The sequence below is a fragment of the Furipterus horrens genome, unplaced genomic scaffold (assembly GCF_987537825.1).
Source record: "Furipterus horrens unplaced genomic scaffold, mFurHor1.1.pri manual_scaffold_1, whole genome shotgun sequence".
Taxonomy (NCBI): Eukaryota; Metazoa; Chordata; class Mammalia; order Chiroptera; family Furipteridae; genus Furipterus; species Furipterus horrens.
The window spans coordinates 111,982,924-112,002,329 of record NW_028327171.1 but is presented as its reverse complement, the minus strand read 5'-3'; the positions used below and the strand labels follow the sequence as shown (position 1 = coordinate 112,002,329).

The 19,406-nt window shown below is 39.9% G+C and overlaps 1 long non-coding RNA gene across 1 annotated transcript; it reads right to left on the bottom strand.

Annotated features, from left to right (window-relative positions):
• Positions 1–2,071: 2,071 nt before the first annotated feature.
• LOC150021741 (uncharacterized) lies at positions 2,072–17,180 on the bottom strand. Its single transcript, XR_016509043.1, has 3 exons — positions 17,143–17,180; positions 6,061–6,124; positions 2,072–2,220 (listed from the first exon to the last, which is right to left on the bottom strand). It is a non-coding gene; the product is annotated as an uncharacterized LOC150021741 (long non-coding RNA).
• Between the last annotated feature and the right edge of the window lie 2,226 nt (positions 17,181–19,406).

The following is a 19,406-nucleotide window of genomic DNA, read 5'->3' as shown; positions in this document are numbered from 1 at the left end:
GTGTTTGTGGGTGTTTTAAAGAATATAAGACTTAACAGAAGTCCGCAAATAACTAAATCTATATAACTGTTAAATAAACAATTCTTTTTCTTTTCACTAAACTCTGGTATTGAGAGTTATAATTTTGGCGGCGGGCAATTGGGCCCCTAACTAAAGAGCCCGTGGGTTTGTTTTCAATTGGAGCAGTCCAGGGGTTCTGTAACAGGTGCATTGACAGGTCCTTACAATGGCCTGGAGCAGAGGTAATCCGGGCCTACATAGGGAGTAACAGGGAGAAGGAAGAGGAAAGAGCAGATCTAAGGATTGTCAGGATTTAGCGAGTTTGGTTTTTAATATATTGCCTCAGAAGGATTTGGGACACTCAAGCAGAGGTGTGTTGGATAAAAGAGGAAGTTAGATCAAAGGAATTAAGGAGGCCAGCTGGCTGGAGATAGCAGACTCCTCATTTCTGGGTGGAGGACCAAACATTGGAGAGACCTGTCTAGGAGAGCTATTTTTAAAAGTTTACAAGTACCACAAACATCACAAATGCAGAAAAATGACATTATTTTTCTTAATTAATTTCCTGGAAAACGTCTTTGGCACTTTTTTCCTGTATATTTTAGCTGTATACTCTGCCTCTTCATGGGACAAGTTTGTAATGCAATTTTCTAGAGAAAAAATGGAAATATAATCCAGTCTTTCCTCTAGTATGTGTGATTGAAATTTTGTTTTATCATTGGTAATGTAGAACCTTTTCAGTTTTACAACTCATCACTTGTAATACCATGTAAAATTTTGAGATTATTGTCCAATTTAGGAAGACCTGTATCATGTTCTTCCATAGTAACTAAGATTTAGGGCATTTCAAATTTTCTTGTGCAGGGATTAACCTTAAATACTTTTTCAATTACTGGCACATAAACCAGCTTGTCTTTGATGTCCCCATATAGTGGTGGATCATGAGTTTCATGTTATCTTCATAGAGGGTGCTGTTGGGCTCTGCCTAGATCCCCTCTCAGAGCCATTGCAGCTATCATTCAGCTGCTAGGTTCCTCAGACTTGCTAAGTCCATGTGTTGGTCTGCTTTTCCCACTCCTGCTAGCTTCATTTCCTTACAAGTGTGTCTCCTGAGAGCTCTCTACAGTAAGTCTTCTGCATGCAACTCTCCATTTCATAGGCAGTCTCCTGGGAACCTGATCTAAGACATCTGTATACATATCAAAATTTTGTATCAAAGCAGCAAGAAATGTAAATCTTTTTCCTATTTGCACTTTTTTTTTAAAGATTTTATTTATTATGTATTTTTAGAGAGAGGGGAAGGAAGTGAGAAGGAGAGGGAGAGAAACATCAATGTGCCTCTTGCACGCCCCCAACTGGGAACCTGGCTGGCAACCCAGGCATGTGCCCTGATTGGGAATCGAACCAGCAACCCTTCTGTTCACAGGCTGGTGCTCCATCCACTGAGCCACATCAGCCAGGGGTGCATTTTCTTTCTTCCTTTTAATAAATTACTAATTTTGATATGATCTTGACATTTTTTATGCTGCTAGAAACATAGCAATCAAAAAACCAACTTGTGAAATTCTATTCAAAAAATAAATGAGGTGTTTATTATAGTTCCATGTGCTATATTTTATTTCTGACAAGAACTGAATTTTCTTTTTTTTCTTTTTCATTGTTTTTATTTCATATGATGATATAATTTTTTGATGTGCACACTGTTACAGAACAAGTAGGTTGATGATACAAGTACATAGTTCATAATTTGGATAACCTATTCTATATATTGGAAAAAAGTATTTTAAGAAAATAATCAGTATGTTTCTTCCTTGTTCCTTGCAATGCTATGTCTACGGCAGCATCCAGAGGAGTAACCAACTTTTCCCCTCCCCTTCCCCAACTGATTCTTACAGATTCTCTCAAATGGATCCTTTTTATCATATGTTCTTTTCAGCCATTGAAGATCAGCTTATTAATAGTAGTATATTTTTAAAAAGTGGATGCAGACAGAAAGTTCTCAACTTTGCTATATATATATATACTTACAATTTTATAAGTCTGATGATGGACCACAGACCAACTTCTGGTTTCACATATTACAAACTTCTGTCTCTTCACTACCCACATCCTTCCATGATGGGCTCCAAAGGCTGCATTCATATTAGGACATGACCCCTCTGTATCTTCAAGTTGTGACATCAGTGAGTTGGAGGTAAAAGTATTCCTGGAAAGCCATTCCTATGATCAGACAGAATTACATATATACAGAAGTGACTGAGCAGCTTATATATATCCCACCAAACCCAAACTCATCTTCTCCTTAGGTAAATCCTCAAAATGCCCATGACAACTCCAAAGCCACCTAACATGTGATGTGTGTAGTAGAGGGAAACAGGGATCAAAAATGTCTTACTTTTATAAAATGTAGCAAAAAAAGTTACAAAAACATGGGACTTATGAGTACATTGCTACTGCTCCTCCCCATACCTGGGAAAGAGCCCCTGCAAGTGTAGGACCTTACTTTCCCAGCTTCAGGGTAAACCCATCTCTGCCTGGGTCTCTCCCTGGCAAAATTGCTTTAACTTAGAGCTGCCTCTGTTCCCTCTAAGGCAGTGGCTCTACCTGACTCTCTGTTTTGGTCATCATCTCTGTGCTCAGAGTGATGTCGCCTTGGTTCTTACTGAGCCAGTTTACTGCACTATTCTTTGTGGTTCCCCTATGCCCACCTCTTTGCAAATAAACCCTCCTCAAATTATTCCATTTTGGTTGAATAGTCACCACTCCCTTCTCCCCAACAAGTACCTCTGTTCCCCTCCAGCTGCCCCCTGACCCTCTCTCATCTTCACCCCACCCCCAGGTCATTCATTCTCCAGGCTTTGGCTTTATACTCTCTAAGCAGCCTGACTGTCCTAAGCAACTCCCAACCATTCTTCCAGGCCTGGCCCAGCCGACTCTGTCGCCATTCAGAGTGGGCTCAGGAAGCAATGTGAGGTGAATTGATGCTGGAATAGTATTTGAGTAGTGTCTGCTTTACAGAAACTCTAGGGAAGAGGGAGGGTCTCTTGAAGATATCTATTTCATAATTAAGCCTTGGAGAAGAAGGTTTTTTATAACATCTTTCCTAGAGACTAGACTCAGTGTTTATCCCACCACTTAGGGAAACCCTGTCAAGATAAGAGAGGTTCCTTCCATCCCCTGGTGAGTGGGGAGGGATTCCTGCGTCTGTGAGCATGTGAGTGATTAAAAAGGAGGCTGGCTGAGTTCCCACACAAATCATTTCCAGCCACAGTGCCCAAGGGACTCTGCAGGAATGCAGGACAAGAACACAGATGGAACCTCACTGGGCCTGTCTTGGAGGAGAAAGTCATGTCAGACCTAGAGAAAGGGACTCCTGGAAGAACAGAGTAGTAGAATACCACTAATCCCAAGGAGAGCAGAGACCAGCTTTTCTTCTCCCAATCTCTATGAAGTACCTCATGCAGGAAGTATAGAGAAATAGCCTCTACTGGATAACTGGGAGCGAGTCACAGGCCCCTCCTCAGAAAGAAGACTGGGATAGAGAAGGACTCCAGGCCTTTTGCTCCCGAGGGCAGAACGGCCTGGGAGGCTTGCGGCTCCGTAGGCAGGAGATAGATAGGTAGAGATGCATGTGAGGCCATACATATTTCTGGGGTGAAAAAAATGGGGCAGGGTTTCAGCCCAATAAGAGGGTCTTGTTACTGAGAGTGCAGGAAACCTGCTTAGCAATTAAGGAGCTTTATGAAAAAAATATGATGGAACACAGGAGCCATCTCTCTGCTTTGACTTTCTAAGACTTACGTGGAAAAAAATGCAGGGACTTTCAAACCAGAAAAGTACCAGACTCTTGGGGATTGCTTTCACTGGTTGATTTGCAATTCAGACACATTTTTATCTCCTTCATAACATTGGAAAGATATGCCCGTCTACATGTAAGGAAGTGACTGACCACCTCATGACCCTCCATATGCGAGCGTGCAGGGCAGGGGCACGGCAGCGGCGGCGGCGAGCAGCACGTGAACTACAATGCTAAACACCAGCGGAAAGGGCACTGGCCCCAGGCAGCAAACGCATGACCCAGACCAGGCTCCATCACTACAAGTGCTGTGACCTTAGGCAAGTCACTTTTCTATTCTGAACTGCATTAGGTGTTCTCATCTATAAATGAGTTCATTGGAACAGATGATCTTCACTGTCTCCTCCAGTGGTAAAAATTCTATGATTCCCATAAAACCAATCACAGGCCATTGAGAGCATAAGTAAACCACTTTTCAGTCCTCCAGTTAGATGAGTTTATTCTCCTTTGATCAGCACAGTAAGAAAGTCAGGATCATAATACTTGGGCTCTTATATTGACTTTGCCTCTTCCTATCCGAGCTTGAAAAAGTCAGCATGTCTCTCTAAGCCTCAGTCACTTCCCTAGGGCTCACAAGATCAGACCTGGTCTGTCACGCCCCAGAGATAAGCATTGTTGTACAAAACCAAAATCGTCTTGGGCCTCACTGTGCCAGTTCTAGTTGATGAGACAGGTATGGCTGACTGAGCGTCTTCTTCTGGACATCCGATCGCAAATAAGCATTAGTCTATCATATATCCTGACTTAAAACCCACCACAAAATATAATTGTCTTGGGCTTAAACAGAGCATAAATGCACTGCAGGTGCAGGTATCTTGGGGTTTCCTACATTTAGGTACTCATTACCCTCTTAAACTGAGTGTCAATCCCTGACACTCCTCTCTGAATGGCTTGAGATTGCCAGAACACTCCTTCTTGGCAGTTTTCCATGACCCTGAATTTTGAAACCAAGACATCTCCCCATTGGTTCTCAAGTCCTCAGACTGCTTCTAGCCTACCCTTCCTGCTAATTTATTGGTAACAGAACTGCCTTAAAGACAAGAGCTGGAAAGAAGTGGTGCTTTCACAAGGAAACAGGTAGAACAGGTAAGGCCTGAAGGCCTTGTCTCATAACACTAGCTTTGGATCAGGCAAACCCAGATTTGATTCTCAGTGGATTAGTTTCTAGCTGTGTGACATTGGGTAAGTTACTTAACTTCTCTGAAACCTCAGTTTCCTCTTCTATATATAACTACCTCTTAGCATGGCCATGAGGTTTAGAGATACTATATGTAGAACAATAGTCTCAGTGCAATGGCTCACATGTATCTGGAAACATTTTAGTTTCTTCTCCTTTTTCCTTTCTCAAAATATTATGAGAAAGTGAAAGGCTGACAACTGTAAGCTTGATAGCATCACAGGCCATCATATCAGTCTATCATTATTCCTCATCTTTCATTTTCTCTGAACTTGTAACACAGAACCACTCACCCATCCTCCAAGGACACCCTACACTGTGCCTTTGACTTCACAGTTCTCTGCCTAGACTGCCCTCCTGAAATTCCACATGCCTAAGTATTTCTCATTTTTCAAGGTCTGTTCAAATGCCATGTTATGCAGGACACAGTCCCCAACTTCTAACTGGAAATCAACACTGCCTCTTCAGAGTTAGTATAGTGCTTGGCTATCTCTCTCATCATGTTTCCCTTCTATTATAAAGAAGTAAGAATATCACCCTTTCTCTAACCCTCAGGAGTCTGTGAATGATATATACTGTACAGGTGTCATCTCCTGAGGGGCTTGTATAGAGCAGACACTTAGAAAATATTACTGGTTGAATAAAGGAATAGAGATTATTTATTTGAGATAGAAGGTAAGATAAACTGTAGCTCTTGAGAAAAGAGAACAGAAGGGAAAGGGAAATTAATTTGCATACATATTGTATGAGATGGATATTGAAATCCCCAATTTACAGAGGCAGAAAATGAAGCTCATGGAAGCTAAGTAATGATGTTATGTAATCATTAATTGGCACAGCTATGTTATGTGCTGGGCATTGTTCCCAAGGCTTTGCATGCATCATTTCATTTAATACTCACAGAAACCCTTATGAAGTAGGATTATACTCATTTTGTAGATGAGGGAACTGAGACTCAAAGAAGTTATATAAATAACCTAAGTTTACAAAGCTTATCTAGGGGGGGGATTGTAAATTTATACACTACCTCAAATGTGCATAATTGGTGAGTTCTTTATTTTCAATAACCAATCACTTCGTCCTCTGTAGCCCTGCAAAACAAAACAAAAACAAAAAAATAACTTATCAAGTCAAAGATCTCAGAGATTGTTATTTTTAAGGGGGGTGGGGAGTAAAAGTTGTTTCTTTTTTTCCCCAATTATCTCAGTTTCTTTTGAACAAGTATGTGAAGAGTTCAAGGCTCAAACTCCTGACCAGGTTGTTTCCCCCCTTACATTTTGTCTCTAGCCCACCCTGACAGTAAAGTTCATCCTCATTCTCATCTCTAGGTTCTCACTGCCCTGAGTAGAGGAGTTCCTCGTGTGCCTGCTGACGGGGGCCAAATCCACACCTGAGCCTAAAATGAAGCCAATGCCACAGAAGCTTGTTGTCTCTTCTCTCGGTCTGGTTGGGTTCATCTAGGGCCTAGTGTCCCCTCATTCTTCCCTTCCTGCTGCTGGCTCAGCGGCACCCCATCTCTCACCTGGGTCTCAGCCCATCCCTGTGGCATGGTCAGTGTTCACAGTCTCTGCTTTGGGGCACCCACCTTGGCAGGGAGGTCCATGGCAGGCCTGCTGGCCTGAGCTCTCATTCCCCATTAAGGGCCCTCAGGAGCTTTTGGCTCAGGCTAGGGGGCACCACACTGAGTGGTAGTGCCACCTCAGGCCCCCTTTTTGCTCCATGAGCCCACCCAGGTCAATGCAAGCTCTCTAAGGGTTGTCCTCCCAGACTTTGTTGAGCAGGAAGAGGGTTCAGACGACTGCTCTGGAATTTCCCTTAACTGACCTGACTGCTCCTAATCCTCCTCTTCTGTCCACTTGCCCCTCTCCTTCCCTTTTCTCTTTACCTCCCACCCCTTGTCCTGATGTTGAAAGAGCTTCCTTTCCCTCCCACTATTTGACAGGGACATTCTCTTCTTCCTAAGGTGCTGCACTGCTCATCTTTTTTCCTTCCTTAGAGCCATCATGGCAGAATGTCTGTGAGAAGAATGTATAAGGAAAGCATTTTGAAAAATAGTATCTTCATTCCACTTGTAGCACTAGGAATTCAATCAAAATGTCCAACTCTAAAGCTTTGCTCTTAACCACCCAACACTACAAAACTAGACTAGGGGAGATCTGGGTTCTGAACCCAGGTCTAATCCAATCACAAAACCCAGGCTTTTTCATTTAACCATTTTTCTCTTTCTCCGTCCATCAAAAGAAAGCATCCTCAGGCCCTGCCCCTTCCGGGCATATCTGGGGGCCTTCATCCTATAACACAGCAGGTGCAGGAGTCCTGGGGCCCTCACTTCAGCTCAGCTCCCCCTTCCTCCTTCCTAGCCTAGCAAAGTCCAGTGTCTTCAGTATTGACTCAAGAGTGCATTAGGAGCAGAAAGGTGGAAGATCTGTCCTTGACAGCACCTGCACATTTGCTTACCTGTATGCTTCAAATCACATAAGGTTTGTTTTGTGGTTTGTTTATTCCTCTGACAAGGTGAGTAGATTTTATGTAACTGCGTAAAGGAGGAAAGAGTCTGTGAGCCAAGTGGATCAGCAAACAGCAGATCAGGCGAAAGGATCCTGAAGTTTCCCACAGGCCTCAATAACCCTCTTGAGCAACTTACTGTGCTGGTTTGGTGCCAGCTTTGTTTTATTTTGTTCTCCCCTCAGCCAGATATCTAGAATCTGTTTTACTCACCTGGAAAGGTGCACTAGTTTTGACAAGCACGAGGCAGTTAAGAGGTTCCTAGTTACTGCTGCTGCTACTGTATATGAGCAAGCTGGGGAGAAAAGTCATTTGGCCTCTCAGATGTGCCTTCACTGGTAAATAGAGTTGAAGAACTAAGGCAATATTTCAGATTATTCTGATAAATATAAACTGTTTTAGCCCAAAATATGTAGGGTCCTAATTTTCAGATAGAGGCAAAGGTAATCCATCTCCTTGATTATCTCAGTTCTTTCCTATAGGCTTGGAGAAACACGGTCAAAGAATTTAATTTAGCAGCCTTTTACTGAGTCCCTGATGCACAAGGGTTTGGGCAGGTCAGCATTTTGATTGCAAAAACAAATAAGACCTAGTTTTGAACCTCATGTGGTTTCTGGCTGAGGGAGGCAGATGGGGCAGATGATACAATCCATAGTGCCTGTTCCCATTAAGAAAATCCTCCCAATTGCCAGTTTGATTCTCAGTCAGGACACATGCCTGGGTTGAGGGCTGGGTCCCCAGTTGGGGTGTGCAAGAGGCAACCACACAGTGCTGTTTCTCTCTTTGTCTTTCTCCTTCCCTTCCTCCTCTCTAAAAATAAATAAATAAAATCTTTAAAAAAAAAGGAAAATCTTCCCTGTCTTAACCCTGTTCCCTACCCTATTGCTTTGCAGCCTGATTTCTAGCAAGATGGGTTCACAGGCACTATCTCCCAGTTCCCTCCTGCATTTGCACCCTGTGGTCCTCTTTAGTCTTTATCTTACTAGGGTTACCATATTTAGCAAATAAAAATAGGGGGCATAATTATACTAAAAAAAGTTTCTCCCTGTATGAAATTACTGCCCTGGCCGGTGTGGCTCAGTTGATTGACACACTGTTCAGTAACTGAGAGGTTGCAACTTTGATTCCTAGTCAGGGCACATGCCTAGGTTGCAGATTCGCCCCCTTGTCCAGGTGCATATAGGAGGCAACCAATCAATATTTCTCTTTCACATTGATGATTCACTCTCTCCTTTCCTCTCTCCCTTCCCCTCTCTCCAAAAGCAATGAAACAGTGTCCTCAGGTGAGGATAAAAAAAAAAAATTACTGGGTATTCTGTATTTTATCTGGAAACAGATATCTTAAGTGACTTGTCTGCCAGCTCTAATCTAGCATCCGTTCCTTTGTTCTTAAAATGATCTTCTCCTTTAGCAGATGTTACACTGACTGACATCACTCTCTCCTGGTCTTCCTCCTTCACCCTGGACCACCTCCACCTTTTGTCCTCTCTCCCTCACTCTTCCCAGGGTACTTTCAGTATAGCCATGACCTCAGCCATGGTGGTGTTCCCATGATGAGTCTACTTCTAGCCTAGAGAGTGCAGGTGCTGTGCTCCCTCCAAATTTCTATATATAATGATATCTTGGGCAATTACAAGCTATATCAGAGCTTCCCCAGACTCAGCATGTTGCAAATTTACTCATCTGTCTCTCTGCATTCCTGCTCATCCCAACCTCAGTGAATTTACACCACCATCCAACTCACTACCCAAGTCAGAAACCCAACAGTCACTCTGGAGTCTGCTTTCTTCCACCCAACACATCCAATTTGTCTGCATGCAGGAGCGAGTCTATCTTTTAAACTGCTTCCATCTGTCTCTTCCACCCCCCACCATTGCCCTATTACAGGAAATTATCATCTTTCACCTAGATCATCGCAGTAGTCACCTAATTGGCCTCCCTGCCTCCCTTCTGCCTCCTTCCCACCTATTTTCTACACTGTCCCCTGAAGGATGTTGCCAACAGAATAGTTGCATTAGGCCCTTCACTTGTTTCTGTGATTCCTCATCAGACATTGGAGAGCATGTCATATGAGACTCTTTACCTGGTAGATGCCCACCTTTCCAAGCTCATCTATGACACAGAGCAACCCCAGCCATACTGAAAATATACTCTCTTCTCCAATGGTCTCAGAGTCTGATTTCACACGTCATGGCTTTTTCTGCAGAGCACTCTTACACTTGAAACCACAGAAACCTACTCATCCTCCCAGCCTCAAGTCAAGCTTTGCCTCCTTGCAGAAGCCTTCCTAAATTTTCTAAGAAGTTCTAGCAGGGAACAGGAGGGTGCTCTTTCTTCTATGTTCCTCTCACTGCTAGAGTCTAGCACATTGCACTAACTTCTGCTAGAAAGCTTTCTAGAGCAATGATTTGTTTGCAAGTCTTGAATGTACCATAATTGTTTGCCCATTACGCCAGACCTTGAGTTACTTGAACAAAAGGACTATATATTTTGTTTTGTTTTGTTAATATTTAGAACTTTAAAAATACCTGTAAGAATAGAAACTGACCCTGGCAGGGTAGCTCAGCTGGTTAGAGTGTGATCCTGATACTCCAAGGTTGCAGGTTTGATCTCCAGTCAGAGCACATACAAGAATCAACCAATGACTGCGTTAAATAAGTGGAACAACAAATTGATGCTTCTCTCTTTTTTTTTCTCTCTCTCTCTCAAACAAACAAACAAAAAGATAAGAAAGAAAGAATAGAAACTCAAACAGCCAGCACTTGTGTTCAATGCTTAGAGTTGATTACTATTAATATTTTATTGTATTTATTTTTAATCTTATCCCTTTGACCCTGTTATCATGCCTCAGAGGCAAAACTATTGTAGGAGCAAAAGAGCCAGATGAAGGGATCTCAGAGTAGGTATTTAAGAAATGCTGGGGTGGAGTGGGGGTGATCTTGGAGAAGCAGGAAATGGGTGATATGTAATTATTCAAGGCATTCTTGTAATGGGCTTTGAAAGAGCAGAAATCTACCTTTTTCTTTAAAATGACCATTTTCCAAAACTGATGGTCCGTTTGAGCTATATACTGGTGGCAAACTGAAAACATTAATGGAAAAAAAAAATCTTTATGTGATTTCGGCTTTAAAAGAAAAATTTGAAGAGTGTGGCAACACTGGTGAAGCTCACTCTGAGTTTGTTTCCGTGCTTGTTAAAAGGATTCTCTCAGCCAGCTGAAAAGACTATGCACCATAATATTCATTGTCATTATATTTGGATGGGAGAACTGGAGGCAATTTTCTATTTCCCAATCTGAATTTTTTAAAACAACAAAGGAGAGGGAAAATGCTTTAGAAGCTACATTCTAAATAATATTCAAAGGAAATTAAACAGAAATTTTTTCATGAAAAACAGGATTTAAAGAGTGGGAGCTTATATGTTGATATCATAGAATTTAAAGCTTGAGTTTTACTGAAATTACTCCCTGTCAGGATTATGGATTGATTGTATCACCCAGGGAACAAACAGCTGACTTAAAATCACATGCCAATCTACTCACAATTAGATAATTACATAAGAAGCTATAAAGCACACAAAATGCATAGTGGCTAAAAATAATAAACAAATACAGCTTCTGTGTTTTCTTGCCCAAGAACAAGGGCTCTGTTCTTTTAGATTTTGTAGCAAAATAGTGAGACTCTGTGGGAAAAAAAAAACAAAAAAACACAGCATTTGGTAAATGTTCTAAGCAAATCATTGCAACCATGTCATTGAATCAGAGTGCTTCTGACTCCACCTGTCATTAGCTAAAAATGAAGGAATGACTATGAACAGGCAGCCAATGTGTTGCTTGATGATCAATTCAATACAAAAAAATGGCCATTCTAAAATCTTGTTTTTTACCTTTCTGAATTTTAAAACAAGAGAAGTAAATAAAGGCCATATACAAAAACAAAAAAACAAAAAAACCTACTGCTAACGTCATACTCAATGGGCAAATACTAAAAGTGTTTTCCTTAAGATCAGGAACAAGACAAGGGCGTCTGCTTTCACCACTTTCATTCAACATAGTCCTGCAAGCCCTAGCCACAGCAATCATATGAGAAGAAGAAATAAAAGGCATTGAAATTGGGAAAGTGGAAATAATACTGTCATTATTCACAGACATGGTAGTGTACATAGAAAACCCTATAGTCTCCACCCAAAACCTATTCAACCTAATAAATGAATTCAGCAAAGTAGTGGGATACAATGTCAATATTCAGAAATCAATGGCATTTTTGTACACCAACAGTGAACTATCAGAAAGAGAAACTAAGAAAAAATCCCATTTACTAAAGCAAAAAATAAAATAAAATTAAGTACCCAGGAATAAATTTAACCAAGAAGGTAAAAGACCTGTACTCAGAAAACCATAGAACACCAAAGAAAGAAATTGAGTAAGATACAAATAAATGGAAGCATATACCCTGTTCATCAATTGGAAGTATTAATGTCATTAAAATGTCCATACAACCCCAAATCAATCTATAGATATAACACAAGCCCTATTAAAATACCAATGACATATTTCACAGAATTATAACAAATATTCCAAAAATTTATATGGAACCAAAAAAGACCTCAAATAGCCTCAGCAATCTTGAGAAAGAACAAAGTTGGAGAGATCACAATACCTGATATCACACAAGGCCACTATAATCAAAACAATCTTGTATTGGCATATGAACAGACACATAGATCAATGGACCAGAATAGAGAGCCCAGAAATAAACCCATGTCTCTATGGTCAATTAATATTTGACAAATGGGTCACAAGCATACAATGGAGTAAAAACAGTCTCTTCAATAAATGGTACTGGGAGAAATGGACTGGTACATGAAAAAATATGAAACTAGACCACCATCTTACCTCATACCTCATAATAAAAACTTAAAATATAAGTCATGATACCATAAAAATCCTAGTTGGAAACATAAGCAGTAAAATTTCAGATATCTCATGTAGCAATATTTTTGCCAATATATCTTTTATGGCAAGGGAAAAGAGGAAAAAAATAAACAAATGGGACTACATCAAATTAAAAAGCTTCTTCATGGCTAAAGAAACTACCATCAAAATGAAAATGGAACTAGCTGTATGAAAGAGCATATCTGCCAATGATACATCAGGCAAGGGTCTAATCTCCAAAATATATAAAGAACTCATACAATTCAACACCAGGAAGACAAACAACCCAATTAAAAAATAGGCTAAGGACCTCAAAAGACACCTCTCCAAGGAGGACATACAGATGACCAATAGCCACATGAAAAGATGCTCAGCATCACTAACCATCAAATAGATGCAAATTAAAACCATAATGAGATATCACCACATACTTATCAAAATGGCCATCATTAATAAATCAACAAACAAGTGCTGGCAATGATGCAGAGAAAAGGGAACCCTAGTACACTGTTGGTGGGAATGTAGACTGGTGCAGCCCCTGTGGAAAACAGTATGAAGTTTCCTCAAACAAAAATGGAGCTACCTTTTGACCCAGCAATTCCACTGCTGGAACTATATCCTAAAAATCCTGAAAAAAAAATTCAAAAGAATTTATGCACCCCTATGTTCATAGCAGCACTATTTACAATAGTCAAGTGCTAGAAACAGCCTGACTGCTCATCAGTAGATGAGTGGATAAAAAAACTGTGCTACATTTACACAATGGAATACTACATTGCAGAAAAAAGAGGGCGCTCCTAACTTCTGAGATAGCATGAATGGAATTAGAGAATAATATTTTAAGTAAAATAATCCAGGGGGCAAAAGACAAATACCATACGATCTCACCTATAAGAAAATGCTAATGAACAAAACAAACAAATGAGCAAAACAGAACCAGAGACATGGAAACAAGGAATTGACTGACAGCCCCCAGAGAGGAGGGGGGAGGGCAATAAGGAGGTAAAGAAGGGGAAGAGTCTAGTCAAGGGACAGGTATAAATGACCCATGGACATGAACAACAGGGTGTCAGAACATGGAGGCAGCTGGACTGCCCACCTGAACTTTTGATGTATGCAGATGAACCATATGCAAATTAACCTGGTCCTAACCCCTCCCATAGGAAATAAAAATGGACTTTGATCATTCCCAGAAGAAATGTTGATGGACTTAGCATGACATATTGACTGGCCTGGTAGGGGAAAAGCAGGCAGATGTAAATAACCTGCTGAATGTGTTGATGAGTAAACTCACCCTAACCAAAAGGTATGTTTGGCAAAGTATGGAGATGGTGCCTGCAGACACAAAGATAGGCAACTTCTATGAGCTTGCATGGGTGACCAGGAGTCTTCACTCCCCCCTTCCCTTACTCTTATGAGCCGTGAGGTGGACTGGGAGTCACCCTTTCCCAGCTTCCCTTATCCCACTGGCTCTCAAGTTGGTCCAGAAGTTCCCTCTTTCCTCCCTCCCTGCCCCCTGTTTTCCCTCAATAAACCTGTTGTTTAATCCTAGAGTGGTCTCCAAGTAATTTCTCAGAGCAAGGCTCCCTGACACAGGGTAGGCATTGACTATGGGAGTGAGGATGGGCAGCACAGGGTAGAACAACTGGGAAAATTGGAGCAACTATAGTAGAACAGCAGTAAAAAACTGTGGTACATTGACACAATGGAATACTATGCAGCAGAAAAGAGAAGAAATTCCTGCCTTCTGCGACAGCATGGATGGAAAAGGAGGTTATTATGCTAAGTGAAATAAATCAGTCAGTGTAAAACAAATGTCATATGATCTCACTTATAAGAGGAATCTAATAAACAAAATAAACTCACGAGCAAGATAGAACCAGAGGCATAGAATCATAGAATACACTTTCAGTTGGGAACCAACTGAAAGAAGGTGAAGGGATTAGTCAAAGAACATACATGAAGAACCCATGGACATGGACAATGGTGTGGGGATTGACTATGGAAATGGGGCCAGACTGGTGGAGGGAAGCGAAAAGGAAAAAAAAATGGAACAACTGTAATAGCATAAACAATAAAACATTTTAAAAAACAGGAGAGTATTTCATAATGAGAATGATTTATTTAGAATTTTCCACATGCACAAGGTTGTGCTTTTTCCCCTAGAGGTAATGGCTCTGTTCCAGGACAGATTATAATTTGATCAAACAATTTAGAATGCCTAGCAAAATTTTGAAGCATATTGAAAGCAGAAAAGATTTCTCTCAATTTATTTAGTCCTGTTCATTTGGCATAGAGAGAGCAACAAAGCAAAATGCACAGATTGATTTATTTGAACTAGGTATTCACTTGGGGTTAGTTGCTTTTTAGTTTCCCTTGCCTACGGGAGGAGTTGTGTTAATGATTGCCATTTGCACATCCGAATGGTGGGAATAGTTTGGGGCAACCACTGCACTCACTACTCCTGAAACACCTTTTTAGCATGGGGTCAAACTTCCACATTTTCCTCAGGATACTTTCCTGCACACCTTGCCAGGATGCCACAGGGTGCAACCAAACCCTATAGTGTGAAATGGAAGAATTGTTGGTGGCACTGGTATCTGATGGGCAGTGAACCGAGAATGGCAGTTCAGGCTGCCAGGCTCCATTCCAACAAATGCCCTTTAGAGAGTTGACCTTCTGTTTGCTGGTCATCTCTCTGCTAAATACAACATGGAAATCTAGTCATAAGAGGAAATAATTGGAGGTGTTCATTCATTCACTCACTCACTCAGCAACAAATCTTTATTGGTTATCTACAGTGTGTTAGGCACTACTAGATGCAAATCATTTCACAAGAATAGAAACTTAGACCTGTAAAAGTATCTCATCATTTACACTGAGCTCTCATCTGTGTTATTTCAAAAAAGATAGAAAAGATATGGTCTGTGCACTTAAAAAGTTTAAAGTTTAGTAGGAGAGATGAAGTATGTAGATAAATTATGGCATTACAAAATAGAATATGGGGCGTGTCACAAGAAAAACAACAAATCTCTGACCAGGGAATGAACTGCCATCTTGGAATCACATGCAAGTACTGTCACAGTTTAGAGAGTTTGAAAGCGGAAGAGGCCACATCCAGCTTGGGTCAGGGCTGTGTCTGGGCAGGACCTAAATGGTAGAAGTTGGACATGTGAATATGGAGGATATAGTGACTATTCTTCTGTTGCCTTCAAGATTTTTAATTAAAGGTATGCTTTCTTGGTTTTCAGGCTCAACATCTTCTTCAGAAGGATGTACATACCAAGCATTTTGTTGTATTTTTTTAATTATCAAATTGTGGCCCATAATTCATGTAGAATTAAATCTGCTAATAGCAAGACTGAGTCTCACACTTGAGCCACTTTCTAAAGATACAAAACTTAAGGGCTAACTTTTTTTTCAAATTGTGAATGAATAATTTGCAGACCTCCATGGTTTAAATCATTACTTAGTCCTAAAATTTATAACTCTTTGATATAACCTCATAAAGATTCCTCACACTACCTAGGAAATGAAACCTCTGCTGACTAAGAGGTAGTTATTAAGTAAATACTTTTTTGTTTCAACTCTTTATTTTGATAAATGTTCTAATGTGGTGTAGAAACATTTCTTGCTTTGGTAATAAATGTTATTTTTTTCTTTGGTAATTCAATATCTTGTTGTGTTTCAAATTTCTCATTCTGAATGCCAGTTGCCATTGAACAAGACTGGAGATAAGAAAGATGTAGGTGAATGTGTACTGACACCAAAAGATCCCTTAAAGAAAGCTTACTCAACAGACTGATGATTGCCAGAGGGGAAAGGGATTGGGGGACTGAATAAAAAAAATAAAGGGATTGAGAAGTGCAGGTTGATAGTTACAGAATAGTAATGGGAGTGTAAAGTACAACATAATATTGTAATAACAATGTATGGGGCCAGGTGGGTCCTAAAAATATCAGTGGTACACTTTGTAAAGTATATGATTGTCTGACTACCATGTTGTACAACTGAAACTAATACAAAATCATATTGAATGTAAAAAAGAAACATTTAACATGTAAGAAAGAAGCTAAAAAAAACCTTACTAAATCCCCTCTGATCTGTGTGTGTGGGTATATTACTCTCCTTTTATCTAAAAAAATAAAATAAAAACAAGGCAATTTTTTAAATAGTGGCTAATTAGAGATTCTGGTCAGTCTGATATTTGCTTGTAAGTCTACAGCATTCATCTTGCTTTTATGACTAATGTCTTGATTGTCTGTGTCTAAAAAGCTAAAAACTTGCCTTAGAAGGTCTTTCATATTTCTACACCAAGGAAAATGAGGGGATTTGTCAAGTTCTGAGCTTGACATGGCCTTCTTTTCCCAACTGATTGAAAGAAACAAACAAAAATATACTTCTTAAGAACACATACAATATTCTGAAATCTTAGTTTGATTAAATAAAAAACATAAATTAGCCATATTTACTTCCAGATAATTTTTCTTAAGCTTTCACAGTGCCAAAATCAACTATTACCACTCAAAGTCAAAAGCACTATGCAGTGACTTTTATTTCAATGGGCAAAAACATTTCTGTTAAGCTCTAATATACCTCTGTAATGAGGTAGAAATGAAGATGAGAAGCAAAGTTAAGTATACTGACAAATATAGAAAATGTTTCACATACCAAATGAGTGTGTCCATGTTTTTCTGTTTCCATCTGGATCCTTTTCAGTGTGATTACTTATTTTTAGGTTGGCATTTTAGAAGGAAGATGAAATGGCTTCAGAAATGATGTGAAAGGTTAAGAAGATGGATGAGAAGTATAAATCAAGAGCTGTCATGAAGGAAAACGTAGCCTCTCAACTTTATGTTCAATGTATTTCTTAGAAAAACTAGATATTTATATTTCTGCTAAATCTATATCCATGAACCCTATAAACTTGAGTAGTTATACCATAGTGTAAAAGGCTAAAAAAGAAAATGTGGAACTTGAAGTCATATAACATAGGGGGGGGAAGTATAACCAAATAATGAAGTGGGAAGAGGTCCCCAAACAAGCTGACACTATTTAAAACACAAAGCCTTGGAGTCTTGGGGAGAAGGTACTGTGAACTAGAACAAGGAGGCAATTTGGTCATGTTACTGACTTTGACCCCAAACAACTTACCAAAGCTGAACTATATACTCTTCAAAAAATATTGTTGAAAAAAGAAGCTCTATGAATCTGAATAAATATTAACTATTTTCCTAACATTTTGTTGAGTCTAAGATATTCTAGAAAGTTTCATATTCTTGTAACTCCATTATGAAGTAAGTCACAACAAAGTTGACAGCTTCAACTGTGTCTGTAAGTCTGCTATCACGTGGCACCAGGACAAGTGAGAGCAAGGAGCAGCACCCCCACTGTTTAGATGCTGCGTGCTTTTCTTTGATCATGCCAGTCCTATCCCCTTCTGACTGCTGATTCTAGGCTCCCCTTGGGTTCCACTCCAGATTTCTGAACTGTGCTCAGTATTTGTTCATATTTGGATGAATCAGGACTGTCTGTCAATACCTCAGCTCATATTCATCCCTTAAAATATTCCACTGCAGACTGCTTCAGTGACTCTCTCAGGCCCTCCCATTCCTGACGTGGCTCTAGACTATGCAGATTTAGCCTCAACTGGAAAAATGGAGGTTCAGGAGTATGATTTTCATTTTCTAAGCATGCAGAGGTTTACATAGTGGACCTTTTCCCCTTCCTTGTCCAAATTCCTTCCATCACATGGAATTGGTCGCATACACTGATCTGTTATTTACTAAACATGACTTTTCTCCACTGACATGAAAGAAAAGGCTGTCCAAGACCTTTTCTCTTTCTTTACTTTTCCCCCACTTCTCCCCTATCTTCTTTTCTCTCAAAAGCCTTTGCTGGCTCCTCCTATGAGCCAAGCTCTGTGCCAGGTGTTGGAATTATAAAGACACTGTGTCTGTTCTATAAACTCACATTCTAGTGTCTTCTGCCTTGAAGAAATAAAACCAAGACTACACATGTTCAAAGATTTTTTCAATAATTTGAGGTTTCTGCCTTTGTTTAGTATGGGGAGGAATATGAGTTTCTTTGTTATTTATCCCATGCTGAACCCTTAAAGTCATTTAAAAAGAGCTTGTGGGGAAAAGGGTGTCTTAGAGAGTTTTAACAGCCCAACCTGAGGTCTCCAGAAAAGTTTTTTTAATCTCCATTATGCATGTTTGTAAACTTTTAATTTTCAAATTATTATAGATCATAGGTCATTGCAAAAGTAGCTCAGGGAGTCCCTTGAACCAACCTTCTCCCAATGGTGACATTTTATATGACTGTGGTACAATATCAAGACAAAGAAATTGACTTTAGTACAATGGTGTTAGGTAAACTACAGATCCCGTTCAGTTTTCACCAGTTTTTTTTTTTTTTTTAGTTTTCACCAGTTTTTACACACACCCATTTATGTGTACACACATGTGTGTAGTTCTAGGTAATTTCATTCCTCATACAAATTGTGTGACTACCATAAAAATCAGGTTACAGAACTTCTCTGTCACTACAAAGGAACACCCACCTGCTATCCCTTAGGGTCATACCCCTCTAACCCAGCCCTGGCCCCTGGCAACCACTAATCTGCTCTGCATTGCTAAAGTTTTATCATTTGAGGATGATTATAAATGGAATCATACAGTATATATATAATCCTTTCAGATTCCCTTTTATCACTAAGCATAATACTGTTAAGATCTCCAAGTTGTTGCATATGTCAATAATTTGTTCCTTTTTATCACTGAGTAGTATGCTATTATATGAATATACCAGAGATTGTTCAGCCATTCACCCACTGAAGGATATTTGTATTGTTTTTAGGTTTTTTGTTTTGTTTTACTAATATGAATAAAGCTGCTGTGAGCATTCATGTGGAGGTTTCCATGTAAACATGT